This window comes from Triturus cristatus, chromosome 1_2 (genome assembly GCF_964204655.1).
Source record: "Triturus cristatus chromosome 1_2, aTriCri1.1, whole genome shotgun sequence".
Classification (NCBI taxonomy): Eukaryota; Metazoa; Chordata; class Amphibia; order Caudata; family Salamandridae; genus Triturus; species Triturus cristatus.
In genome coordinates this window covers 705,109,437-705,135,993 of record NC_140580.1, presented here as the reverse complement: position 1 = coordinate 705,135,993, position 26,557 = coordinate 705,109,437, and the positions used below count along the sequence as shown (strand labels likewise).

Below are 26,557 nucleotides of genomic sequence, written 5' to 3'. Positions count from 1 at the left end.
GTGACTGGAGCACTGATGAGTTTTGATGTCTCTACATCAACATTGGCCTTCTAAAATGTAAATCTAGCCTGCTTTGGGCTGACCCCTGTGAGGTTTGGTGCTTGACTTTATTTTAGCACTTCTGGCCAACTAGCACTTTCGGAGCACATAGACTTTCAGGTCACTAGAGAAATTACTACTCTGAGTGATATGTCTGAATGTTACTTTTACCACCCTAATACAGCACATACAGCCACTTTGAACATCAGGGATTAATAGGTTCTCAACAGTTCACTGATCTCATCTGTAAACCTGGAAGTGCCATAGGAATACTGTTCCACTCCACTGCACAGATATGAAACCTTGTTGAGTCCTGCTCTAAGATTAACTTGATGACGGTGTCATCTACCTGCCCCTGGTATATACACTGTACTGTAGAGGCCACCACGTCTCCCTTTCTTCTGAAAATTACAAAGAAAAACAGCTTGTTATACTTTTGTCAAACCTCTCCTAGAGCCTCTTCGTGGCTATTTGTGGTTCTGTGCAAAAGGTAATGTGTGCTGTCTCGATTACCGCACGTTTTAGTGTTTGCATGTATTGAAAGACATCAAGGACATTGTTAAAACACCTGGTGTTACCTCTAAACAAAATGGAAGCAATTATATAGACAACAAGCTAGTGCATTAAATACCCCACGGACATCATGGCACCATAACATGGTTACATATAGCCAGTAGTACATAATAAAGATAATATCCCTGTACCTAAAAAAAATGCATGCGCCCTTGTGTGATGTAACTGATGCTCATAAAAAGCACTCGGGTCACGATAGAGCAATAGCAAACTGCAAGAATGCACAAAGGGAGGGGATCAGTGCTTGAAATAGGAAAATAGAAGGCGGGTACTCCCGTACCAGAGTTCCTTTTTGTTCTCGAGAAGTGCCAGTACTCTACAAATACATGTATTAGGTCTGTCTCTTCAAATAAAAGTATTAGGTCTGTCTTGAAAAATACAAAAGTGCTGGTACTCCATACCGGACAATCACTGCCCATTTAAAGCACTGGAGTGGATGAAACTAATGGAAGCAGGGGTTTGGTGTGGGCAGGAGGGAAAAGGCAGCAGATGGCGGTGGAGACGCTCACAAAGAAGGAAACAAGACAGCAGAGAACGGAAGAAGTATGTGGCGAGTCAAAAACATAGACTTCTTCAACTACATTAAGCAAGAGCAATACATTTATTCATGCATTTTAAATAGCGCAAACTTTACCCTGAGGTGTCAGAGCGCTTTACAAAAGGGTGAAGTAAGTTATATAAGGAATGAGAGTACATGGAAGTAGGTAAAAGTTACATATTGACTTGTTATTTGGGTGGTTTTGAGAAAAGGACATTCTACTCGATTTTTCATGGCACTAACTCTGGCGTGTTTTCGTGTGTGGGACGTCAAATTGTGTGAATGCTGTCCACTACTCGGAAATGTTTCTGGAATTTGTTTTTGTTCTGGCTGGCTGGCTGGCTGCACCACAGCCATAAAGAGGCAGGTAGTACGGCAATGAGTGAGGCAGTGAAAAAGAAAGAAAGAGGCAAAGCGGAAAGCAACGATTTCACAGCGGAAATCATGGAGTATAGATAGATAACCGTAATAAAGACTATTTACTGAGCTTCAAACTGACACGCCTGTGGTTAGTTAGTGATAGTGTTCTGCTGTCACACAAGGATGAGCTACGGAGATGTTTATATTCCCAGGAGCGGCAGGGAACTGAAAGCCACGCCAAGGAAGCAGGGTGGCTCCAAGACATTAATTAACAGGATGATGCCTCTGCATCAGAAATTTTACAATGACTGCAACCTGAGACCCACCCAGAGCAGTTCAGAGATGCCTCCGCCCTCCGCTGCCCTCTCACAGACCAGAGGCATTCTTGCAGTCAGCCATGGCCGCTCCCTGCTCACAGCAACGCACTTTTCAGAACATTTCATCGCAGCAACAGAAGCGTCTCTGATGCTCGATAATTAGTTCCAAGTCATCGGAGGCAAGAATGTAAAAATAATTAAACAAACTGCGTCCAAACACATTTTGAGAAAAGTAATTCATGTACAGAAAAGTAAGCAAAGAAAAAATATTCGAGAGGGAAGGAGAGCAGCAAGCCCATGCCCGGGCGATGTTAGCTACCAACTGCCCCGCTATTCCCCGCATGCCTCCCATGCCTGCGGTCTGCTTGAGTGAACTCAAGACTTCATTGACCATGCGACCCGAGGTATCGCAGCAGCTCCAACGGATCACAACAGCTGGTATTTTCTAGCTTGGGAGGGGTGGTAGTTTTAAACAAGTGAAAGTAAACAGTGCGAGGAGGTGGCTAAACCTACAACGCTGCCGACTTTGGAGCAGGAGAACAGGGTTCGAGCCTCGGTGTGGGCTGCATCATTTAATTATGAATAAATAATCTGAGATCTTGTGCATATTAAATAAACAGCGTGGGTGAGGGCTGGAAGCTGTCAGATGTGACATGCGAGCAGCAAAGAAAAAAAGTAGTCCTTAAATAAAAAGATAACAGCCAGCAGTGTAAGTTGACTGTAGTTGGTCAATGCTGCTTCCTCCAGAAACGGAAGTGACATATCAGACCACCAGCCAACAATAAGCAAGATAAGAACAGCATTGCCAGCTTCCACCAATGGCAAGCGACAAAACAAAGAGACACACAATGGGTGGAGTTTCACTAGTAATACAGATTACTTAATGCCTCGTAGAGGCAGCGCATGCGCTGCTCTATGCGAGACCTAAAAAGGTTACTGACAAGGGAAAGCAGCTCAAGACAGAAAGGAAACTATGTGTCATTGACACAACATCCGAGATCAGAAATATTTCCTAAAAACCTGCAAAAGAGGCCATTCACTGTACAGTTGCCGTAGGAGATGACGAGTGGTACAACCAGACAAGGGAGTGGGGGACTGGGATGAATATTCACATTGGATGGAAATAGGGAACGAAATGTCAAAAAACACGAGTAGCCATGCAGCGTTACAGATGTAGAGTCGGGAACCCGAGGATTACAAATGTGGTACTTTCGCAGCCGACATCTACCTCTCTTATAAAGGTGTACCCCTCCCTCGTACTAAGGGAAGGCAGTGCCACCGAAATCCACAGCTTATCACCATGTTGTTTAGAAAATAGCCCATAAAAATACTAGATCATAAATAATTCTTAAATTTTTATTTAATATTCCAATCAACTGATTGGATCATGTCAAACTTACGCAGCTTCCCTGGACATCATTAACGATAATGGGGCAACCCAGTAACCCTCAGAACCTGGGCGTAATAGTGTATGCAAGAACAATGGTTCTGTCGGAGAATGAACGAAATAACTTAATATGTGCTGAATACACTTTTTCAATTATCAAGGACACACACAAAACCAAAGAAACAGGACAGAATCCAAGTCACTTGATAGAATGATATTAATTAATGTATCTAGAGCACCAGAATATTTACAAGGTAAACCAACCAAAAAACACATTCATAGTGAAACAATTGGTGAAACAGTGATAATTTACACAAAGCACATCACATATAACGAATATGTACAATGGACAATACATAAACATAATCAACAAACAGGGTCCTATTAACAATGCATAAGCCACTTTAGGGTTCAATTTTCTTGCTGCATAAGTGGATTTGCATGAGACACATAGGACATGTAACGTCGACGTTTCGACCCAAAGAAAGTGTGCCAATTAGTACGCATCAAAGAGGGTCTTCATCAGGACAAGCGAGGTTGGGGACCTGTAAGCGCAAAGAGTTTGGTGTCAGGGCAGTGTTTGAGAAAGAAACATTGTCCTATAGTGAGGAATATATAAATAAATTGATACAAGAACAAGCTGAATTTGACTATTTGGGCACTGGCCTAACGCCCATAGACACCTCTCTCAATGATAAATTGTCCCGTCTGGAGAGACTGGAGAAGAAATTGATCCGAACAAGACTACATGGACATTTGTTAACCAAATATCTACAAGCCAACATCATCCCAAAAGGACTACAGGTTCGTAATGAGCCAGCCATTTTCATTGATCTTCCAAAATTCCGCGAAGGGTTTAGTTTTGTGGCAAACAACTGTTCTCGCCACTGGATGGTGCTTGGGGTGGAAACCGCCCTTGAGTACGCGAAAAAACTGATCCTAGAGATAACGGGACTAAAGAAAGAGATCTTGGAAGATAGAAGCTTGAAGAACGCAAAAGAAGCTCTAGAAAGAGCAGAAAAGGCGACATCCGAATTTAACACCATCACATTAAGTAAGAAACTTGAGAAACTAGCTAAGGATATTAAAGCGTATGATAAAAAGGCAACATATCCCTATACGAGTGACGACTACTATATTCAAGACTCGCAGGGGTATTACACCAATAGGAACAGACAATATTCCCGGCGATTCGCTACCTTCTCAAACTCTTCCTTCGGGAGTGGTTCAGAGAACGAATCTGAAAGAGCAAGTACTAGTTCGGATACTCGCCCATACACAGAGGCCACCAACTTTCAACCACCTGAGCCATCCTTTCAACAAGGTCCATCTTACCAACCACGCACCAGATACCAGGACAATTTTGGACCAGCCAACTCGGCTTTTTTAGGGGAACCCTCTTGGATAAGTCGAGATCAGAATTGGGGGCGACCGCCCCGATGGAACCAAACACGTGGGAACCAACGGAGCAACTCCAGAGTTCGCTTCCAAGCACAAGCACAACAGAATCACGGGGAGATCCGCACCAGACGTCAGACCTATCGGTGGTAATTCCTATACCAGACAACATCTCTAATACGGAAGGCCTAACCGTACTTCAAGGAACAACTGTGTCTGGCACGAATGTTAAGGACCCTATATTGAACATCTCGAAATACACTCTGAACAAAGCAGAACACGACATTCTAGCTAGGGGTTTGTCTTTTGTTCCCACCTCCATTCCAAACTCCTTTAACATCAAACTAGAATTGCAACAATTCTTCAGGAAGATTCGCCTAAAATACTTCTTTGCAAAGAATGACAGCTACAAAAAGAATACAACTGCAACTGAATTCCGTCCGCCTTCTACTTTTACGCCGGCCTCATACTTAATGAATGATAAGATTTTGGCGTATGAGAAAGTAGTGATGTTTGAAGTGATGGAAATACTTAACAACACCAAGTACATCAAGCATAATATCACTAAAGAAGAAAGAACTGCACTATCCACATTGAACAACAACAGGTCGATTGTTATAAAGCCTGCGGATAAGGGTGGAGCGGTGGTCGTACAAGACACAGAAGATTACATAAAAGAGATTAACTCTCAACTCTGTTGTCCTGACAGTTACAAAAAGATCTCATCTGATCCTACAAAGGAGATTGCGAAGCTCATCCGTGATCTCACATCTTACGGTGTTGAACAGGGATTCCTCGCGGAATCTGAGAGCAAATTCCTCAATAAAACTGATCCAAGGATTCCGACTATTTACACCATTCCTAAAGTCCACAAAAACCTATCAAAACCCCCCGGAAGACCTATTGTGTCTGGCTGTGGCTCCATCCTGGAACCCTTGAACCAATATCTCGATAGTTTTTTACAACCATTTGTTCTGGAAACAAGATCTTTCATTAGGGACACTACGCACACCATCCAACTTTTTGAAGGCCAACCATTTGACCGTTCCTTGCAATTGTTTGCAACTCTGGATGTATGCTCACTATACACCAGCATACCACAAAATGAGGCCATAGAAGTTATGAGCAGTGTTTTAGATTCACGTCCAAGACCACATTGGGTTCCCACAGACTTTCTTGTAAAACTATTACAAATTGCGATGGAGAAAAATTACTTTATCTTCCACAACGAGTTCTACTTTCAATGTAGAGGAGTAGCCATGGGGGCCGGATTCGCGCCGAGCCTAGCGAATCTTTATATGGATTACTTTGAGGACAGTACCATCTACTCTGCTTTGAACCCTTTCATTGACAACATCACGGCGTGGAAGAGATATATAGACGACGTCCTCATGCTATGGACTGGGACAGAAGCCCAACTAATAGCCTTTGCTGAATGGTTGAACTCACGAAATCAAAACATTCAATTCACCATGACACATAACAATGAATCAATACCTTTTTTAGACCTGACTTTGCAAGTGGAAGAAGGTATTATTCTGATGTCTCTATACAAGAAGCCCACAGACCGCAACACCTTGTTACAATATAATTCTCATCACCCCAGAAACTTAAGGGATAATCTTCCGTACGGACAATTTTTAAGGTTGAGACGCAACTGTTCAAGAAGAAATGACTACTTTAAGGAAACCGACATACTCATTGCCAAACTGAGAGAAAGAGGATACCCAAAGGGACTGCTAAACAGATCACGCAAAAGGGCCTGGTACAGACCTAGAGAAACGCTTCTTGAAGTGCAACCCAAAAACGAGGAAATTGAGCGATTAATTTGTGTTACAACATTTAACACCAGAAGTAATGAGATCAACAAAGTCATTAAGAAATATTGGAATTTGGTGGGTCCAGAGATTGGTTATTCCGAAGCCCCCATGTTTGCGTTTAAACGTGCTAAAAACGTTAAGGACTTTGTGGTATCCTCGTACCTTGAACCCCCACCCACACCCAACATAAGATCTCTGCTACAACTACCACAAATCCAAGGACATCACAAGTGTGGTCATTGCAAGGTCTGTCCAAACACCATGGTTGGAATTAGTTTCGATCACTTGGGAAAGACCTACTCTCTTAACCACTTTTCAAACTGCAACAGCCAAAATGTAATTTATGCCATTAGATGTCCGTGCAGATTGATATATGTAGGCCAAACCACACAAAAAGTCAAAAATAGGATCCAACAACATCAGAGTAGGATCTAATGTAAATCCCTTGGGGCTCCACTCGTTGAACACTACACCAACACAAGACACACACACCAGGATCTAGAGTGGTGGGTGCTTGAGAAAGTTACACTACACAAAAGGGGTGGTAACATGGGCACTTCTCTTAATTATAAGGAGTGTCGTTGGATCCATCTCCTTGATGCCACTAACTCCGGTTTGAATGAGCATGAGGAGACTTACTTACAAATGAGCAAACTCTAAACTTCATTGTTGATCTGTTTGAAGATTCTCTAGTAGATGTATTACTGGGTATTCATCTAGTAATCTTGTCCTGAGTATGTTTCCCCCTTTGTTCAGCGTAAACATTTGTGCCTTATGCCAGCATTATTTACGTGAGATGTGGATTTGGCTTTAATTGTGATATTTATGTGTATAATATCTGTAACTTTAGTGTTCTGTAAGGTTTTTTTAAAAAAAAATTTTTTTTTTTTGGTTTTCCACCTTATTATACATATAGGGCTCAATATGCCGTATGCCATGATCATTGTTATGTTATGTTGGTTAATGCCATTCATAATGTCTGCACACCTAGCTCGTAATATATGAAATGTTTGTGAACACTGAAACATGTAAATTCCTATATCTGCCAATGTTTGTGAACACTGAAACATGTAAATTCCTATATCTGGCAAGCCGGGTTTTTGGAAGCACATCCGCATTCACCGCAATCGTATCGAACATGTTCGCGTGTATAATACCTCTGTTATTCCTTTAAAACACACAGATTCTCTCTGTTCTTAAGTAATCCGTGCGAGCCCTCTCAAAAATCCATCCCAGGTCTTCCCCCCTTTTTTGCTGATTCATTCCGGCTGCCGCACGTCCACGGCTGCTCCACTACGTCATATAGTCAGCTCTGGCGTTCGCTCGCTGTCAGTTGCAGCTGAGCCTTTGACGGAACAAGTTGTCCATTCACGGACTTGAAGTAAGTCGGCGTCCCGCCGTCACGTTCACCGCTTGAACCTTAGTAGCCGTAACCGAAACAAGACTTGCTATTAATGTCACTCTACTTGCATTTGAACCTTAAGATAACAATACACGGCAATACCTTTAATCAAATTGATTTTACTCGCATTTGGTCCTCTTGAACGTTATGATAACAATACACGATACCCTTAATCAAATTGATTTCACTCGCATATGGTTTTTTGGTCTACTAGAACGTAGTGACACTAATATGCGGCAATACCACATATGTTTAATGTCGCGCTTTCGCGCCCGGCACAACCAGTAGTTTATATCTCCGTGCATTGGATGGTTAATATGCCTTGCGGTTGGCAAGATCTTATTTAAGGACAACGGGCCTTTGATTGCCTTATATTTTAGTAACACTTTTCTCTATATTAAGTTGATGCATACAAAGGCATCTTGTTATGTGATGATTACCTTGTTCAATTTCTCAACAACGCCCCTATCCTTTATGTTCACAGTACGTGGCGATTGTAGAGACAGCACCACTTTCCCTTCTAAATCATATATCACCGCCTCACAGGTACGTGCTTCTTGCTTGCAAACAGGTATGTTTTAAATATCTCCACACGCAGCCTGTTGAGTCCTTACTACAGCTCCTCCTCTTTAATTTCTTGCAGGAGTTAAATATTTTTCTCACATTTGATGTTGGCCATCTGCATTAGAGACAACAGGAATCCTTTTCCTCATAATTAAGTCGGTTCCCCAGGTGAGCTAATTGACCGTATTTGGGAAATTAATTATTCCCTTTACATGTGACGCACACACTGCCCTGACACCAAACTCTTTGCGCTTACAGGTCCCCAACCTCGCTTGTCCTGATGAAGACCCTCTTTGATGCGTACTAATTGGCACACTTTCTTTGGGTCGAAACGTCGACGTTACATGTCCTATGTGTCTCATGCAAATCCACTTATGCAGCAAGAAAATTGAACCCTAAAGTGGCTTATGCATTGTTAATAGGACCCTGTTTGTTGATTATGTTTATGTATTGTCCATTGTACATATTCGTTATATGTGATGTGCTTTGTGTAAATTATCACTGTTTCACCAATTGTTTCACTATGAATGTGTTTTTTGGTTGGTTTACCCTGTAAATATTCTGGTGCTCTAGATACATTAATTAATATCATTCTATCAAGTGACTTGGATTCTGTCCTGTTTCTTTGGTTTTGTGTGTGTCCTTGATAATTGAAAAAGTGTATTCAGCACATATTAAGTTATTTCGTTCATTCTCCGACAGAACCATTGTTCTTGCATACAGCTTCCCTGGACATGTCAAAAGAATACCCTATACTGCTGGCCAAGTGTTTCATATAAAGGTAATTGCTATACACATACTTCTCGCCTAAATATACATGAAAACTTACACATTCCCCATTCTGATTTAAATAAGGCTCAGCGTTGGGTCTTCCACAGGTTTGGCTGGGAACTCTCCTCGGCAGATCTACTATCTCCACCCCCTTCTTCTTCTTGGCTCTCTGTCCTCCTGGGACTTCCCCTTGTGGTATCGGTCTCTCTCACTTCTTTTTCATGTGACGTGCGAGATCTACCACTCGGAACCAAAACACGTTCCTTGTGACCTGTTCACTTCCTTTACGGGCCGTGACCATGATCCCGTTTACCAGAGTGACTGCCTAAACCCCTGGTTCAAAAGGTGTTTGGAATTTGCATTCTGGTCAGCGGTCTTTTAGCAGAACTTGGTCTCTGGGTGAGATCACTTATGAGTTGGCACGCCATTTGAGGCTGGCACTCAGGCTGTTCAGATTGCGTCAATCTTGGGCATTCTTATGGTTATATTCTGGTGAAGTCCCCTCCGTGTGGACTGGGATTGAGTCCCGGCGTTGGTCATTGAGCATCAGCGACCATGGAGAGCGTTGAGTGATACAGTGTGGATTTCCGTGATATTATCACAGAAATTTCAGGAGTGCAACTTCAGGGTTTGACCCTTCAACCACAGTGATTCTATGAGCCTTGTTGAGTGTCTGCATGAACCGCTCCAACTCTGTTCGCTTGCGGACATTGGGGCGTGATTCGGTGGTGCTGGAGTTTTAACTGTCCTAGGAGATCTTGGAATTCGGAGCCTTGAAAAGCCGGCCTGTTGCCCATCTTTATCTCCTCGGGTAGGCCAGAGAGTGAGAAGGCTTTTTCCAGCACTAGCAGGCTACGGAGTCTACAACTTCAACGAGGGGGTACTTGGAGTATCCATCGACGATAATTACTGTTGTTCTCCTGTCCGGAAAACTGCCTAGGTCAAGGCTCACTTGTGACCATGGTGAGGGGCATGGTTCTTCTGTTATGATGAGTGCTGGTGCTTCTTGGGCACTGGTAAGCTGGCACGATGGACACTGTCTCACAAGGTAGTTGACCATGGTCTCGAGCCCAGGAAACCAGACCTTCTCCCTCTTGCGAGACTTCCTTTTCGTTCTTCCATGAAGTACCCCAGGGGATAGCTCGGTCACTTGATGCTGCAGGTACTCAGATATCAGTAGGCACTGTCTCCTCAGGATGAGTCCATCCTTCGGAGCTCTTAACTCACTGTGCACTCGCCACATTTTTGTCAGCCATTCAGTCTCTTTCAAAACAAACGGAGAAAAACTCTACCCTATTTATCAAAAAAGTACACAGTATCAATAAATATCTTTAGATGCAAGCTAGAGACACACAAAGGAAAAAGAACAAAGAACATACAATTGTATACATATATAAGTACACACACAGCTTTGATTGAAATTTTATACAAATATTTATTGCATTGCTTTAGATAAATGATGTAAATAGATATAATACATTAAAGGCTTTTAGGTAAGACAAATTTCAGAAAACAAAAACAGATTCAAAAAACAGATTAAAAAAACACAGGTTCCCACTTCAAAGGAGGAAAAATCTAATCATATACACATCCATTCACAACCAGTCACACACATTCATCAAGATATATACAACTGTGCTGTTTATGCAAAAACTGAATGAGTGGTAAACCCCAAGGGCCCAGCCCTCAATGAAGTCTTCACAAAATTACTCAAGAACACAAATGAGTATAGAAATTCTAGATGGAATAAAGATTTCAGAGGAAGACAATATGTCTGGATGTTGAGTCAAATATAGAGGGTCAAGAGGGAGGGGCTCTTGTGAAAAACGCCGACGCGCGTTTCGGTGAAACAACTCCGAGGAGCGGAGAACCACCTTCTTCAGGGCGAAAAACAGAACCACACAAATCAAAGAAGGGACCTGAAATAAAAACAAAGGAAAGTAACGTATGTACATAAGGAAAACTGAAACATACCAATGAAAAATAATTCCTGTGTGTAATTCTCACAAAGAGTATCTCAGCTGCATCATAGAAATGATATATACTATAATGTAATTAAAAACAGGAGATTAAGCGTGAGCACTGAAGGTAAGAACAAAAAAGGAGAGATGAAACAGATGAAACATACAAGAGTAAAAGAAAGACAAGGAGAATGTAGATGCACGTAAAACAAAACAAAAACGAATCTTCAAAAGACCAATAAGCAGACAAACATTATTTAGAACAAAAAATTACCTGCGTCGATAGAAGAAACAAAAATCGGCAAGATAACTTCTACGAGATTTCAGAGTGACTTTAGCGATTGCAAGCTGGACCAACAAATAAATAATAGTATATGTAGACAACGAATATATATACAGATAAACTGGCAAAGGAATAAATACAACCCTGAAGGTATTTACCAGGATAGAGTACACGTCCAGGAAAAATCAGAGGTAATAGCACCGCTAGAGACTCAACACGCCAAGAATTTCAGAGATTCAATGCAGGCGGATAAGCAGCAGCGAAGGAACCTGTTTCTTGTCGAGTCGCCGCTAATGCAGAAAAAGAAGAAAAAGAACAAGATAGAAAAATCGTAAGGCCAAAAGTAAAATCCAGGTCTAAAGTATCGTAAGGGTCTGAACTCACCTATTTACAAAAAACACCAGGGAACGTCATTAAATCCGTGCGAAAGAAAGCAGAAATACTAAACGGTGTATGCCAGATTCATCGATTGATGCGGGGAACTGGCGAAACGGCAAATGGCCGATAATATGCTAGAACAATAAAACAAAACGAAACGAACACGAGACAGAAAACTTTACACAATACTTTAGACCTGGATTTTACTTTTGGCCTTACGATTTTTCTATCTTGTTCTTTTTCTTCTTTTTCTGCATTAGCGGCGACTCGACAAGAAACAGGTTCCTTCGCTGCTGCTTATCCGCCTGCATTGAATCTCTGAAATTCTTGGCGTGTTGAGTCTCTAGCGGTGCTATTACCTCTGATTTTTCCTGGACGTGTACTCTATCCTGGTAAATACCTTCAGGGTTGTATTTATTCCTTTGCCAGTTTATCTGTATATATATTCGTTGTCTACATATACTATTATTTCTTTGTTGGTCCAGCTTGCAATCGCTAAAGTCACTCTGAAATCTCGTAGAAGTTATCTTGCCGATTTTTGTTTCTTCTATCGACGCAGGTAATTTTTTGTTCTAAATAATGTTTGTCTGCTTATTGGTCTTTTGAAGATTCGTTTTTGTTTTGTTTTACGTGCATCTACATTCTCCTTGTCTTTCTTTTACTCTTGTATGTTTCATCTGTTTCATCTCTCCTTTTTTGTTCTTACCTTCAGTGCTCACGCTTAATCTCCTGTTTTTAATTACATTATAGTATATATCATTTCTATGATGCAGCTGAGATACTCTTTGTGAGAATTACACACAGGAATTATTTTTCATTGGTATGTTTCAGTTTTCCTTATGTACATACGTTACTTTCCTTTGTTTTTATTTCAGGTCCCTTCTTTGATTTGTGTGGTTCTGTTTTTCGCCCTGAAGAAGGTGGTTCTCTGCTCCTCGGAGTTGTTTCACCGAAACGCGCGTCGGCGTTTTTCACAAGAGCCCCTCCCTCTTGACCCTCTATATTTGACTCAACATCCAGACATATTGTCTTCCTCTGAAATCTTTATTCCATCTAGAATTTCTATACTCATTTGTGTTCTTGAGTAATTTTGTGAAGACTTCATTGAGGGCTGGGCCCTTGGGGTTTACCACTCATTCAGTTTTTGCATAAACAGCACAGTTGTATATATCTTGATGAATGTGTGTGACTGGTTGTGAATGGATGTGTATATGATTAGATTTTTCCTCCTTTGAAGTGGGAACCTGTGTTTTTTTAATCTGTTTTTTGAATCTGTTTTTGTTTTCTGAAATTTGTCTTACCTAAAAGCCTTTAATGTATTATATCTATTTACATCATTTATCTAAAGCAATGCAATAAATATTTGTATAAAATTTCAATCAAAGCTGTGTGTGTACTTATATATGTATACAATTGTATGTTCTTTGTTCTTTTTCCTTTGTGTGTCTCTAGCTTGCATCTAAAGATATTTATTGATACTGTGTACTTTTTTGATAAATAGAGTAGAGTTTTTCTCCGTTTGTTTTGAATTAGTCTCCCCATTGTCTCTACCTCTATTTTTGTTTTTTGGGCCCCCCCTTCTGTTGATTGAGCCATTCAGTCTCTGCCTTGCCATCTGTTGGCATCATGTAGAAAGAAGTGCCGCGAACCACTTTGTAGAGCATTCCGTACCCTCACCAGCACCGGGTCAGTCATTGCGGCTTCACAAATTTCTTTCATACCGAGTGCCTTACGTTCATGATGCCCTGGAGGCTAGACAGCATCTCTCGGATGGCATCCTGGAACACCTCTACTGCAGAGGAGATGACTAAATTCAGCTGTCTGTAGCTGCGCAGCCCCAGGAACTCCAGGTTCTCCTAAGAGAGCAGCAATTGGTGGTATCCTGCATTGAGATCTAATTTGGAGAACCGCCTTGAACCATTCAGGTCAGCAACTAGGTCATCCATTGTGGGCGTTATGTGCCTTTCTCGATTGATGGCTTGCTTTGGCAGATGCATGTCGATGCAGAGGTGGATCTTCCCTGGCTGCTTCGGTTTTTCCGTAATCATCATGGCGAAACCCCATGGTGTCGGCCCAGACACTTTTTTGATGATGCCCTGTTGCACCAATTTTTCCAGGTCCTCCTCGATCAGTGGTCAGATGTGTCGTTTTATCGTTGAGCCTTGAGGCACTAGTCCCTTGAAGAGCTCCAAGAATTGGTTCAAGAGTCATCACCTTGGCAGGCTGTCACATTCCGGGCGAAAGAGACAGACCTGAGATCTTCCGCCATGTGGCTCTTGATGAAGGTATTGGCTTCTTTGTCCACTATGTGGAACATGGCCCTCATTTCCTGGTCTCCTGAGCATACACGGACTGTCATTCGCCCTTTCAGCGGCAGCGGGGACTGGCTGCCATAGGTGAGGTTTTTGGTGTTCGTCAGAGACAGGGGCGGCCTTGGTCCGAGGTATTGTTCACATTCACCAATGCACCAGTGTCTATGAGGGCTTTGACATCGGAGCCGTCAATTTGGACTATGCATGTGGGCTGTGGCAGTCTGTGGTGTTTAAGATCGTTGGTTAAGGAGATGAGGAATGCTTCCTCTTCATCAGGGGATGAGTCTTCCAACTCATGTTGGTGTCGTTGCGACGATCTCATGGACTTTTGAGATTCGGGCTTTTCCAGCATCTGCTGTCGTAGAGCTTTAGTGGGGGTCCGTCTGCCCCTGGTAGCTCTTCCCTCTGGCCCTCCTCTGCACACGCTCGCTAAGTGGTTCAGCTTGCCACAGTTTGTTTTTCGCCCACAATACCGACACTGGGGTCTCTGCTAAGAGGAAATGTTGGTTTTTAGCTTGTTGTGCTTCCCGGGAGAGCAGATGGCGTCAGCACGCTCTAACTTCATGGTGGGGGCCTTTTCGGGTTGTTGTGTAATGATGAGATCGATCTCAAAAACTCTGGCCATTGACAGATCATGAGACCTGGCTATGATCAGAATGTTGTCCAGACTGATTTCTGGCTGTCGAAGGAGCAGGCCTGCAAGGGCCGATTACAAGTCCAACGGTCCAAGGACCACCAGACTCATGGTGGTGCGCCAGTGGTGGTCTTGTGACCACCACATTACAACCCTAACGGTCGTGCCACCATGGGACTGCCTACTCCGGCAGAGAACCACCGTTCTCTGGCAGTCGTGCGGCAATCCAGAGATATCTATATGCAGCAGTCGCGCCAAGCATATAACTACTTTCATCACCGCCACTGATTTCAAGTAGTTCTTTCCTTCATGAAAACAGTGGCAGTGAGGAAAGAAAGGGGGGCCTGCAGGGCCCCCTTGCGCCTCACAGCTTGTGGATACACACAGAGGGGCATAACATGTGCCCCCTGGGTGCATGCACAGAAGTTCCAGCATAGCATAGGCTTTCAGTCAATGCCATGCTGGAACTCCTTTGGCGTACCCATTGCATTGCCTATTCTATAGGCACCGCCCAATGGCAAAGGAAATGCCTGCCAATGACTAAAAAAGTCATTATAAGGCAGGCGGTCCTCGTGCCGGTTTGGCAGTGGGGCAGCAGAGATCCCGCCGCCGCACCGTGAAACTCATAATCGCGCCCTAAGGGTTCTGCTCCTGCACCTTTGGATAATTTCTGCTCTTATTTCTTTCGGCTAGTCATCTGCAGTGCACGGCTGGCAAGACCCCGCAGACACGTGTAATAGGCGTCTATGGATTTGCCTTCTCGCTGTCTGGCTTGCCAAAGTTTAAAGCGCTCGAAGTCCAGTTTCAAATGTGGATCAAAATAGGCATTGAGCGCCTGCACTGCAGCGTCGTAGTCATTGGAGGCGCCTGTGTTAGGTAAGTGTTCAAACAGTTTATAAATCTCCTCGTCTGCGTAGTGAAGCAGGAGGGAGCGTTTGATGGTCCCATGGATCTTACAGGTTGCGACTAAATAGTTCTCTAGCTTGTCCACCAATGTCTTCCAGTGCAGTGACGCAGTATCGGGTCAGCTAGCTCGCTGAATGGTTGCAGTATGCCTACAAGCATGTGCTGTGGGGACAGCCGGTCCCTTGATGGGCCATGATGGGCTGCGGCATTGGCATTATCTGCCATAGTGGGTTGGCTTGGTGCCTGCAAACTTGCGCTTTAATGGGTAGGAATTGGGATTCTGTGAGAGATTGGAGGCCAGTACTGTGATCTTCAAATTCAATTGGTTGTACCCACGATTGATGTTGCAACTCAAGATCAGGGCTATTAACAATTATAATTTCTCCCCTCTTGGTGAAAAGTTTTTTTATATCTTATATATATTTTTTCTTTTCTATCAGAACTGTGTCTTGTTAAGCTGCCATAGGCAATAGCAGTGCCCTAGAGTCAGCCAGTGGAAGGTATCGGCCTCGAGGATGTTCTTTTGCATTCACTCCTCCTCTGGAATGAATATCAGGGCCTGGCCCAGTACCTGGAAGTCAAAGGTGACGGCAAGCAGCAACTTGAAGGGTCACGGAGGGGGCCAACGTGTTGCTCATCAACTGGAGGCTCAGGAGGAGCGGCCAGTGGAGCAGCGTGTCACACATGCACAGGTGAGTCACTCCGTGGGGGATGTCGGTGAGAAGGAAGCGTGCCAGCCGCGTGGTCGGTGAAGGGCGTCCTCCCCTGTAGGTAGGAATGAAGAGCGGGGCCTTCATTGTGAGCCCTCATCGACAATGTACTGGGGTCTGCCCAGGTGATGTCAGGGCCCGCTGAATTAGGCCAACGCTGCAAGGAAGGCAGTCATCTAGAGACACACAGACATGCTTGGTATACCAATGTGGACCAGGAAGACCTTGAGCGGTCTCCACCCTTTTATTATATAGCCTTTGGCCATGCCTGGTCAGAGGATGAACAAAGGTGTATTTCTCGGGCATAGTCCCCGCAGGGGGGGGGGGGGGGCTAGCAGGCTGCTACACAAATCACATTTTAAAGCAGTTGTCTGCCAATTCCCAAAAGAAAATAGATAAGTGTTATCAAAAACACATTTATGCTTTATTCTTATAATGATAGTCAGGACAATAACACAGACTCAAAGGAGAACAATAAAATGTGCACACTTTGTGGGGTTTCTTGGTGCACCGTCACCTGGAAGTTAGGGGACAAAGCCTGCTTCTGACTTCCTGGTCCCTTTTTAAGGTGACTGGACAGTGAAGTGTGCAATTGTGTATTACCGCGCTGCTCTACCTGTCTCTTTAGGGCTTCCACAACAAGGCAGAGCACGCCTAACAGTGGTGTACATGATAACTGACATCAAGCAGGAGAAAGGAAGTTGTAACTAGACTTACCTTATGATAAAATTCCGATTACTTGCTCCATGGTGCTCTGGTCTCTCAGCTACATTTCAATAGTGCTTCTTTGGTGGCAGACTGGGGAAACAATATCATGGTAGTTGAATTACACTGTATTCGGGGCTTCAAGTGGATAAAAAAGTGGGGGTCTGTGAAAGGGGCATGGCCTATGTAGATAAGGACGTGGCTTAAACATGTCAACTACATTTCTGTGATTCCCATAGTCTGCCACACGACCAGTATTTTTGTTCCTCGCCGAGCTTTCTCTTATTGCATCCACCTTTAGAACACAACAACTGACATACACCTAAAACCAGCCAGTACTACTGGCATTTTAACAGTTGTTTAAGATAAATTAGTAACAAGAATGATTTGGTTGCAAATATTTAATATTGAGAATGTTTCAATTCTTAAATTGTGCAAATGTGAATTAAACATTTCAGCGGCTTGTAGAAGGGGTAGTGGTGTTCAGGGTGTCTCGCCCACTCTGCTTATGTTGACTCTATGTTAGAAATGTATGCACTTTTTCTTGCCACATCTCATCCATCTGCTTAACTTACACCTCATACCTTTCCTCTTCAGTACCCTGTTTTCACTCTCTCCTGAATGCACTTCCTCAGATCTCCTTCACTACACCACCCCTCAAACACACAATGCACCCACTCACATGTAAGCCCTGCATTTTCTTTTACATTCACCTTGCCAATACTTCGACAACTCTTTATCTCCTTTACACGTATTTTCACAGAAACACAACTGCAACTGGAATATGTGACCATTGCTCTGTGTGGTCTGCAGAGACACAAATGACTGGATGACTATGTATTCTGAAGACCATTTTGACCTACTGGCAGGCGCTGTCAGAAACTCACACTGCCTTCAGACTCAACTCCAGAGTTCTCAATCGTAGCTTGTTATAAACATATGGAGGTGATTCAGTTCAACATATGCACTTCTCAAGAGTAATATGCTACACGCAAACAAATACAGAACTTAAACACCCTCGAAATCACTAGCACTCTTAGAGAAGGTAAGATTCAGTAAAACATAAACATGAACTAACACGCTGACATGGATTACCTTTACGTTTCTTGTATTCATCAGAAATCAATCTGTTTTTTTGCCAGTAAAGTTATTGATGTGATTTTAGGGACCAATCGGGACCCGTTTCAGTGTCCATTTTAAGTTACTCGCAGGTCTGAGACCTGGAGAGACCCGGTCCACTTAAAGCCCTGCCTTTATACATAATAGGTTTAAATGGATGGGTTATTGAAAGTTTGACATAAAATGTATTAGGGCCCTTGAACAAATTACACCTAATCTCAATAGGGGGTCAGGTGACTGAGCGGGAAAAGTGGGCTGTCATTCGTAGCCTCCCTCACATGATACAATTCACACAAAGACGAATGAGACATACACAGGTCACCATTTGGAGTTTCCCCAATTCAGGGAGACCCTACCCAGGATCTCCCAGATTTAGGGAATCTCCCAATGACGACCTGTGTATGTCTCATTCACCTTTTTGTGAATTATATTATGTAGGGCAACAGAATTCAACATGAATCGTTCATAAAACAGTGGCACGCCATACATTGATGTCAAGTCACCCTACAAGAGAGGATGTAGCCTAACGGTTAGGGCGGTCGACTTCAAATCTGGGGAGCTGGGTTCGAGTCTCGGCCACTAGCTCATCAGCCTGTGATTCTGGGCAAATAACTAAATCTCCCCCGCCCATCAAAAGTGAATGTGTCCTCGTGTAAAGCGCTCTGAAACATGATTTCGGGTCAAATTCGCGCTATATAAAAAGCAGAGGGTGGGATATAACACTCGCACTTTGGCACCCAAAACTTGACCATCTGTCTCACTCTTGAGACCTTAATTGCAGAGCTTTAAGTGGGCCGGTGCTGAGCACTGGCTGTTTTTTTTAAAGGGGGGCCTCGAAACGGGTCTCAATCGGGCTCTGTTATGTGCCCTGGCACAGGCGGTCCGTTTTTTTTCCGGACTGCAGTGACACGCACATCGATGTGCGCTGCTCACACTGGTCACTTCTCACTAGTGGAGAAACGGCGTGACGTCATGCCAGGTGAGCGTTGTATGGGAAGGGAAATCCTTTAAAGCGAGTCAATTTCTCTCTGGGTCGCCCTTCTTTTTTGAAACTCAGGAGCAGCAACATTGTCCTGGTGCCACTAGGGCTTTTAAGTGGAAGCTTTTTCAACATCATATACAAGCCATAGTTGCTGCTTATTTATCTTATGCAACTAACAACCATTGACAAAGCCAATAGTCCTGACTAGTTGTAGGTATGGTTACTTTTTGTTTCATATATCTGGATGCAAAGACAAACAGCAAAATATAAGTCGGGTGGCACACTATGCTGAGCACAGATTTTTAGTTTACGTGTTTTAAGCCACGCCCTAAATTACATTGGCCACGCCATTTTGAGTGCCGCCCCCCCCCCCCCCCCCAGTTTTTTCATCCCACTTAAAGCCCTGCTTAATCGCATCCTGTTTGAGACTGCGCAATTAGTGGAAGAGCAGAAAGTAAGCATTGCTATTGCAACCCTGCTTATTTTCTGCCCGTGCTACTGCTTTAATAATCCTGAGTGCAGGGGTTGGAGAGCAGTACAGGTCGCTTCTATCGATGCCACCCCCAATTGACATCCATGACACGATGTACAGAACTGCTTCTTAATCGTTTGAGACTTCCTACACTTTCTTCCGTTATAGAGAATCCACTGCGCGATCTCACTTCTCCTATTTCAGCCATTATTTTGAGTTGATTTGATGGAGTGTCTAATTACTGAAAGATTAGAGCGAAACAACATCGATTTTAAAATTAACGTAGCAGTGTTTAAAAAAGTTTAAATTAGACGATGCAAACGCCGATTAAACCTGTCTGCACATACAGCATGCAACCAGCTTTCTATTTTATTTGTGGCTTTAAATGAACTTTCGAATTTCCCATCTCTATTTTAACATCATCAGGAGGGTGAAAGAAGGTGGTGGCCATGCCAAAGTTTTACATTGCTGCACATGTTCAGCTTGCTTAGCTAATTGTCAAGACCCAACTTTCACACCAAAACTATTCTAATATAAATTATCCTAACTTTATAAAGGCTACACAATGAACACAGACTAAAATGGGTCAATATGTGTACAGCGTATCTCAGCTTATATCTTATAACCTCGTAAAGTGACATCCAGAGCGCACACATCTGTTTTCCTAGATGGACTTTGGAGTCTGAGATGAAGTATGGCAAGTGTCCAGCTGTGACCTCAGCACTCTCCCAGCTTGAACACAATTCGGGACAAAAGGAATTGTTCATGGGGGCATTTGTAGCAAGACGCACTGGCTGAAGAGATGCTCCAATTACCCAGCAAACATGCTGCTTGGCACATCGCATACGGAATGAATAAAAGTTATGGGTTCTAGTATCGCCACACTACAATAACAGTCGGAACCGGCCTCGGCTTCACAAACACAGACCAGACCAGGCAGCCGCTGCTTTCCGTTCGAACAGACAGGTCGGTGCGGCGCTGCTATTTACCACACGAAACGAGAGTGCACTGCAAATACTGCCGGTGACAGCCACTCAATGAACTGTAGCCGTTTTAGCTGAAGAAGCAGAAGTGAAAGCACTTCTGCAAACTGTTGACCCACCATATGCAGCAAATCACCTAATACAAATCAACAGATTCATGCCATACGCCACCCAATTCCAAATGTAGAAAATTCAGGCACTTAAATCGCTGCAAGTACAATACGTATACAAATACTGAAATCTATTGAGGCATGTGGACTTTTGTGTAAACATACCTGAATAGTAAACGCACCTGCTCCTGTATGCCCTGAGCCTCCAAACTCGAACATTGAGGCGCCAAATCATTTGCGGTTGCAGGCACCCCAGCAAGTCACCCCCTCATAGCGGTCCCGGGCGGTTCCACAGTGAACTACAGGAGATAGGAAGAGTCTGGAGGTGGGAGCTGCAGAGGCGAGAACACTGGCACAAGCACCGTGCCCGCCCAGCTGCTGCACTACAGGGGCACAGGTTGGGGTATGCCACCCTGCGCGAAGCTACAGTACCATGGACGGAGGGGTTGACAGCGGCTTGCAAGCGAACACTCGCTGACGCTGGTAAAGGCCGGGCGGCTTTCGGTGCACATGGCGCAAAGCGCTGCTCAGGGGCGGGCCACAGTTGCAGAGAGAAGGCAGACTTTGGGAACGAACTGTCCACATTCGCCTGTTGTGTAATAATATCTGGTATCCCCATGACATCGTGTATCACTTGCTGTCTTCGGAGAATAAACTCTGCCCTGCAGAATGAGACAGATGCAGCTGATCTCTTATCGGGCTGAGTGAGGGGATTCACGAATTCACGGGATACCAAAATGAGCTCACTAGGGTGACCAACTGGCATTGGTGCAAATTCAGGACGGTGAGTGTAAAAATTCAGGACAAAGGGTCAAAATTCAGGACACCAATTCAGGACAGGAGGTCAAAATTCAGGACAAAACGTCAGGACAATAGGTACGTTTTACAGACACATCAGAGGAGGTCGCGCAATACTATATAAGCAGGCGGGCAACTAGAGCAAAATTTGGGGGGGGGGGCTGAAAAAGATTTCGGGGGGGGGGCTGAAAAAGATTTCGGGGGGGCTAAGTCTTCCAGCCATAGGCAGAGTGGCTGTAAGAAGGGGTGAACACACAACAAAAGCCTCATTAACGAGTAAATGGTCTTTTAAAGACCTGTTAAGTACTCGGGTGCGGCTGCAATCAGACGGACGCCAGCCCGCGAGGCTATCTCAGCCGGGCTGACGCACATGACGGGGGGCTGCACATGACGGGGGGCTGAAGCCCGGTGAGCCCAATGGGTGTTGCGCGCCTGTATATAAGTAAGCCCAGCCATATCCAAATATATGCAACCATTTGCAAACCTATCCATCATGTATCCTTCCATCTATCATTTCACTCATCCATCCCTTCACTCATCCATCCATTATCCATCCATCCACCCTTTCACCCTATCCATCTGTACACTCATCCATTCACCCATCCTTCCATTCACTCACCCATCCAGCCATCCTTTCACTTACTCATCCATCCACCCAGTCACTCATCCTTCCACCCATCCACCCTTTCAGTCATCCAGCCATCCTCCCTTTCTCTCTCCATCGACCCTTTCACTTAGCCATCCTTCCTTCCATCCATCCACCCACCCATCTACTCATCCACTCATGAATCCATCCATTGACCCTATGACTCATCCATCCTTTCTCTCATCCATCTATCCCTTACTCCTTCACTCATCTATTCATCCTTTTGTCCATCTACCCTCCCTTTCACTCACTCATCCATCCTTACATCCACCCTTTTACGCATCCGTCCATCAATTCACCCTTGCACTTATCAATTCATCAATCCATCCATCATTTCACTCATCCATCCACTCACTCATCATCCACCTTTTAACTCATCCATCCAGCTACCCTTCCACCCATACATCCAGCTATTTACCTTTTCTCTCATCCATCCATCCTTCCACTCACTCAATCCATCCATTCTCTCTTGTTATTCATCTATTCAATCGTTCAGTCATCCATTCACCCTTTCACTAATTCATCCAGCCATCCACCCATCCCTTCCCTTACTCACTCGCTCACCTTTTGATATTAATTTTGAGCTGAGCCTTTTTGAGAAGAGGCCCATCAAGAACTTCACCCTCGCTGCAGGAGCCATTCCAGGACTGGGACAGAAGCCACCCAGGGCGGAGACGGGATCCACCACAGGGGGGGACAGGCGCCATCACAGGCGCGGGGGGGGACAGGAGCCACCACATGGGGGACAGGAGCCATCACCGGGGGGGCAGGAGCCATCACAGGAGGGGGAACATGATCCACCAGGGTGGGCACAGGGGTGGTCATGCAGTATTCTAGTATCATCTTGGTCTCTTCCAGGGTGGGAAGACAACGAGAAGACAGGCTCTCTTTCCAAAATGTTAGTTTTGCCATCCCCCACTGTGATGTACAGTACTTAAAGGAGATACTCCAAGAGAACTGATTTAACTGATTGTCCTCCATACTTTGTTAATCAGTGTGGGTGCGATTGTGCCATTTCTTTCATTTATTACATTATAGACTGCATGTTTGAAGAACCGAGGTCTGCTTACAATTTAGTGACAGTAATTAAGCTCTGTAAAGAGAACCACGTGCTGCTTCGGTGTAATCAGGGCGGTGCTAGGATGTTTGGGGCCCTGGGCAGAAAGGGAATGTGTGAGACCCCTCTAAATTGCAGAGACATGAGCATTCAGGGCTGTTTGCATCTGAATAGATGCCCCTGCTCCTGAAGCTGCAGCCCCTCCCTCTCAGTCACCTTCAAACACCTCTTAACAGCTCACCAAGGGCGGAAGGTGTGAGGGTTGCCATCCCGCTGTGCCTCTCCAATGCTGCTGGGTATCTTAGCTTTGGTACAGCATCGGAGTCAAGAAGGGAGGTGGGTGGCAGCTTTAGGGTGGTGCGATCGGTGCCCGGTTAAAATTACGGACAAATAACGTCCGTTAAAGAATCCTTCACGAACAACGGACAGACGGCCGAAATTACGGACTGTCCGTGAAATTTACGGACGGTTGGTCACCCTAGAGCTCACGGAGGCTCAGCTTAACGTTTCTTTAATACTGCAGCCAGTACTCCAACGGAAAGCGACGGGCAGCACATCGAGTGTGATATAAGCACAGTCTGGTGGTTTAGTGCCCAGTAATGCGCTAACTATATGGGCCTGTGTTCAAGCTCATGGTCACAGTTTCAAATTCTGTGTGGCCTCTACACAGCCTTTTATCCTTCTTAGGTTGATAAATTAGTACTGTTGGGTAACAGGTGTGGGGAGCAGGGGGGGGGGACTAAAAGCACTCAATCATTTTTTATTACGCAGGGCTGGAGGCACAACTCTGCCAAGTACTAGACATCAGTGGTTAGCCTAACGCATTTTAGCGTGATGGTCCTCTTTACGGCACTAAAATGCTTAGTCATGCATTTATTGGGCATAATACACGGCAGCACTGCGTTGCACAAGATGCCTCGAGTTGGAGCAAGCGTGCTGGCTGCTGGCAGTGCTGTGCTCACTGTGCTGCCAGTGAGCCTGCATTATACAGTGCCACCCTCAAAGTTGGGTTTCTTCACTCACAATAGTGAACACAAATTGGCACCATGCAGAGCAGTCCCTGCCTCAGGCTCTGGCTGCAGTGCACATTAAAGCCGGGCCTCAGGTACCTAACCACATTAAAGTCATGGCTCTGTGTTATATCCTAAGTATTGCATTTATATGTAATCAGCCTAGGTCCTCCTAGCTGCTCAGCCAGAGTGAGAGATGGTAACGGAATGTTGGTGTGACTGTGATGAATGAAATGCCTGGGTACCTTTGTGGATGAGTGGTGACCTTTGGAGATGGGCTGAGCAGCTAGGCAGGCCGCTCCTGGTGGGGATGGTACATGGCTAGTACCTGACTAGAGCTGGCTGGACAGAGATAGATACTACCCTGAACTGGAACCAATAAAGCCATGAATTATACAAAGTCAAAAAAGGAGGGGGGACCAGAAGCTAGTTAATGGTCCAGTGCCCGTGCTCCAAACTAACCTTGAAGTCAACAAAAGGGGGGCACTGTTCCAAAGTGAGTGATGCAGGAGGTCAAACACTCACTCCAAGGAAGAAAAAAGGCAGGAGGAGAGGAAAAATGGAAAAGAAGTGCTAGGTCTTGGACTCAGTGAAACAAGTGAGGGGAGGTTTGAGAAAAGACAAATCTTGTCTCTTTTTGCCCTCACACACCCCGAAGGATGTCATGCTTCATCATTGGGCAGTTGCTCCTCGTCGGGCCGGCGGTGCAGTGCCCTACGGGTCCCCCAAAGGGTCACTTTAGCGGAGATCTTTTTAGAGAACTGCTGTTGGGTGCATGTGGGTGTGTGGATAGAGTCTTGGGTATAGAGTGATTTCGTGCGTGCAGTGAGTTTAAAACTGCAGGGTTACCAGAAGAAATTTTAATAGGGAGGTACCCTTGACAGAGTAAAAAACCCGTAGGTTCAGAGTTACCAACAAAAGCGCAATGTACCGAGGTAACTTATAAGGTTGACATGTTTCACACTTATTTTGGTCCAAAAGATCCCTGGCGTTTCACCAGGACCAGAATTAAAGGTGAAAGTGGTGTTGTGCACGAAAGTGAATACAAATATTAGAGGGGTACCATTAGCCCTCTAAATGATCAATGGGGGCCACTACCTTAAGAATAATAAGTAGTGGCTGCGACTAAATAGTCAGACCTGCCCATTTGATCGTGACCTAAGGGAGCCCTAAGAGTGCTCTATAAGCTAGAGGCGTAGGGTGCCTGCACCTTGTTGGGGGTTTGAATCGGCTGTCGGCTCAAGAAACCTGCCCCATCCTGACGCCTGCTTGAAGTGAGCTTCGGGTTGTATGAGGGCAACAAGAGACAAGATTTGTCTTTTCTCAAACCTTCACTCACTCGTTTCACTGAGTCCGAGACCTAGCACTTCTTTTCCCTTTTTCCTCTCCCCCTGCCTTTTCTCTTCCTTGGAGTGAGTGTTTGACCTCCTGCATCACTCACTTTGGAACAGTGCCCCCCTTTTGTTGACGACATGAAATATACAACATGGTTTCCACTGTCTCTATGTGCAGGGTACAACATTTATTTTGGTGATGAGCAGACCTGGACTCAAGCGTACTTGAAGATGGTACAGAAGCCAAGAGAAACTAAAAGGAATTACAGAAACCTAGAGTCTACAAGGGACTTGAGTAACAAGACAGAAGAAATCAACCGTAACAAAGTAAAGAGCATCTTGTTTGAAGCAACAGGCAAGCCAGCCCCACCAGTGTCCTTGCCAACGGACGGCCCCACCCGCCTGGAAATATTCCTATGGATAAGGAACTGTGAGTTGAAGGAGTAGTCACTACAGCCACAGTTGGTGTTCCAGCCACAGCGTTTCCTACAAAAGGTTCAGTGAGTTGGAGGAGTAGTCACTACAGCCTTATCTGGTGTTCTAGCCACAGCGTCCTCTACAAACGTTTGGTGAGTTGGAGTAGTAGTTACACTACAGCCAGATTTGGTGTTCCAGCCACATTTTTCTACAAATACCACAGTGACTTCAAGGTAAAGAAACCTCTTGGGATACCTTTTACGTGTTTTCAAGAAGTCACAACAAACTGCGTGCAGTTGCTGCACAGATGGAGAATTTTAAAGTGCTTAACTGTCATCTGTGGCATGTTTGTTGCTGAATCAACATGAGTATGTACAAGGTTCACACAGGATCTCCATGGCTGTGTACAAGTTTTTATTTGACAACCCTTTTGATTTGTGACTGTTCCCGGCAGCTGTAGGGTTACATAATGTAAGCGCTTGTCAGTTTTTTAAGGCTCAAGGGATCTGTCAAGCTTACATGGGCTGGACTTTTGCTGTGTGGGCCTCTCTCTGCCTATAATACCGTAATC

General features: G+C 44.6%; 1 protein-coding gene across 4 annotated transcripts in view; it reads right to left on the bottom strand.

Moving 5' to 3' along the window:
* ATP13A2 (ATPase cation transporting 13A2) overlaps positions 1–21,209 on the bottom strand; it is a 650,312-nt gene extending 629,103 nt beyond the window's left edge. The window contains exons 1-2 of one of the 4 annotated variants that reach the window (XM_085608574.1): positions 20,890–21,209; positions 17,071–17,151 (exon numbers count right to left, since the gene is read on the bottom strand). The gene's annotated coding sequence lies outside the window, so the exon portion shown is untranslated. The remainder of the gene's footprint in view (positions 1–17,070; positions 17,152–20,889) is intronic. The other 3 variants (XM_085608571.1, XM_085608572.1, XM_085608573.1) reach the window with 3 other exon arrangements.
* Positions 21,210–26,557: the final 5,348 nt, after the last annotated feature.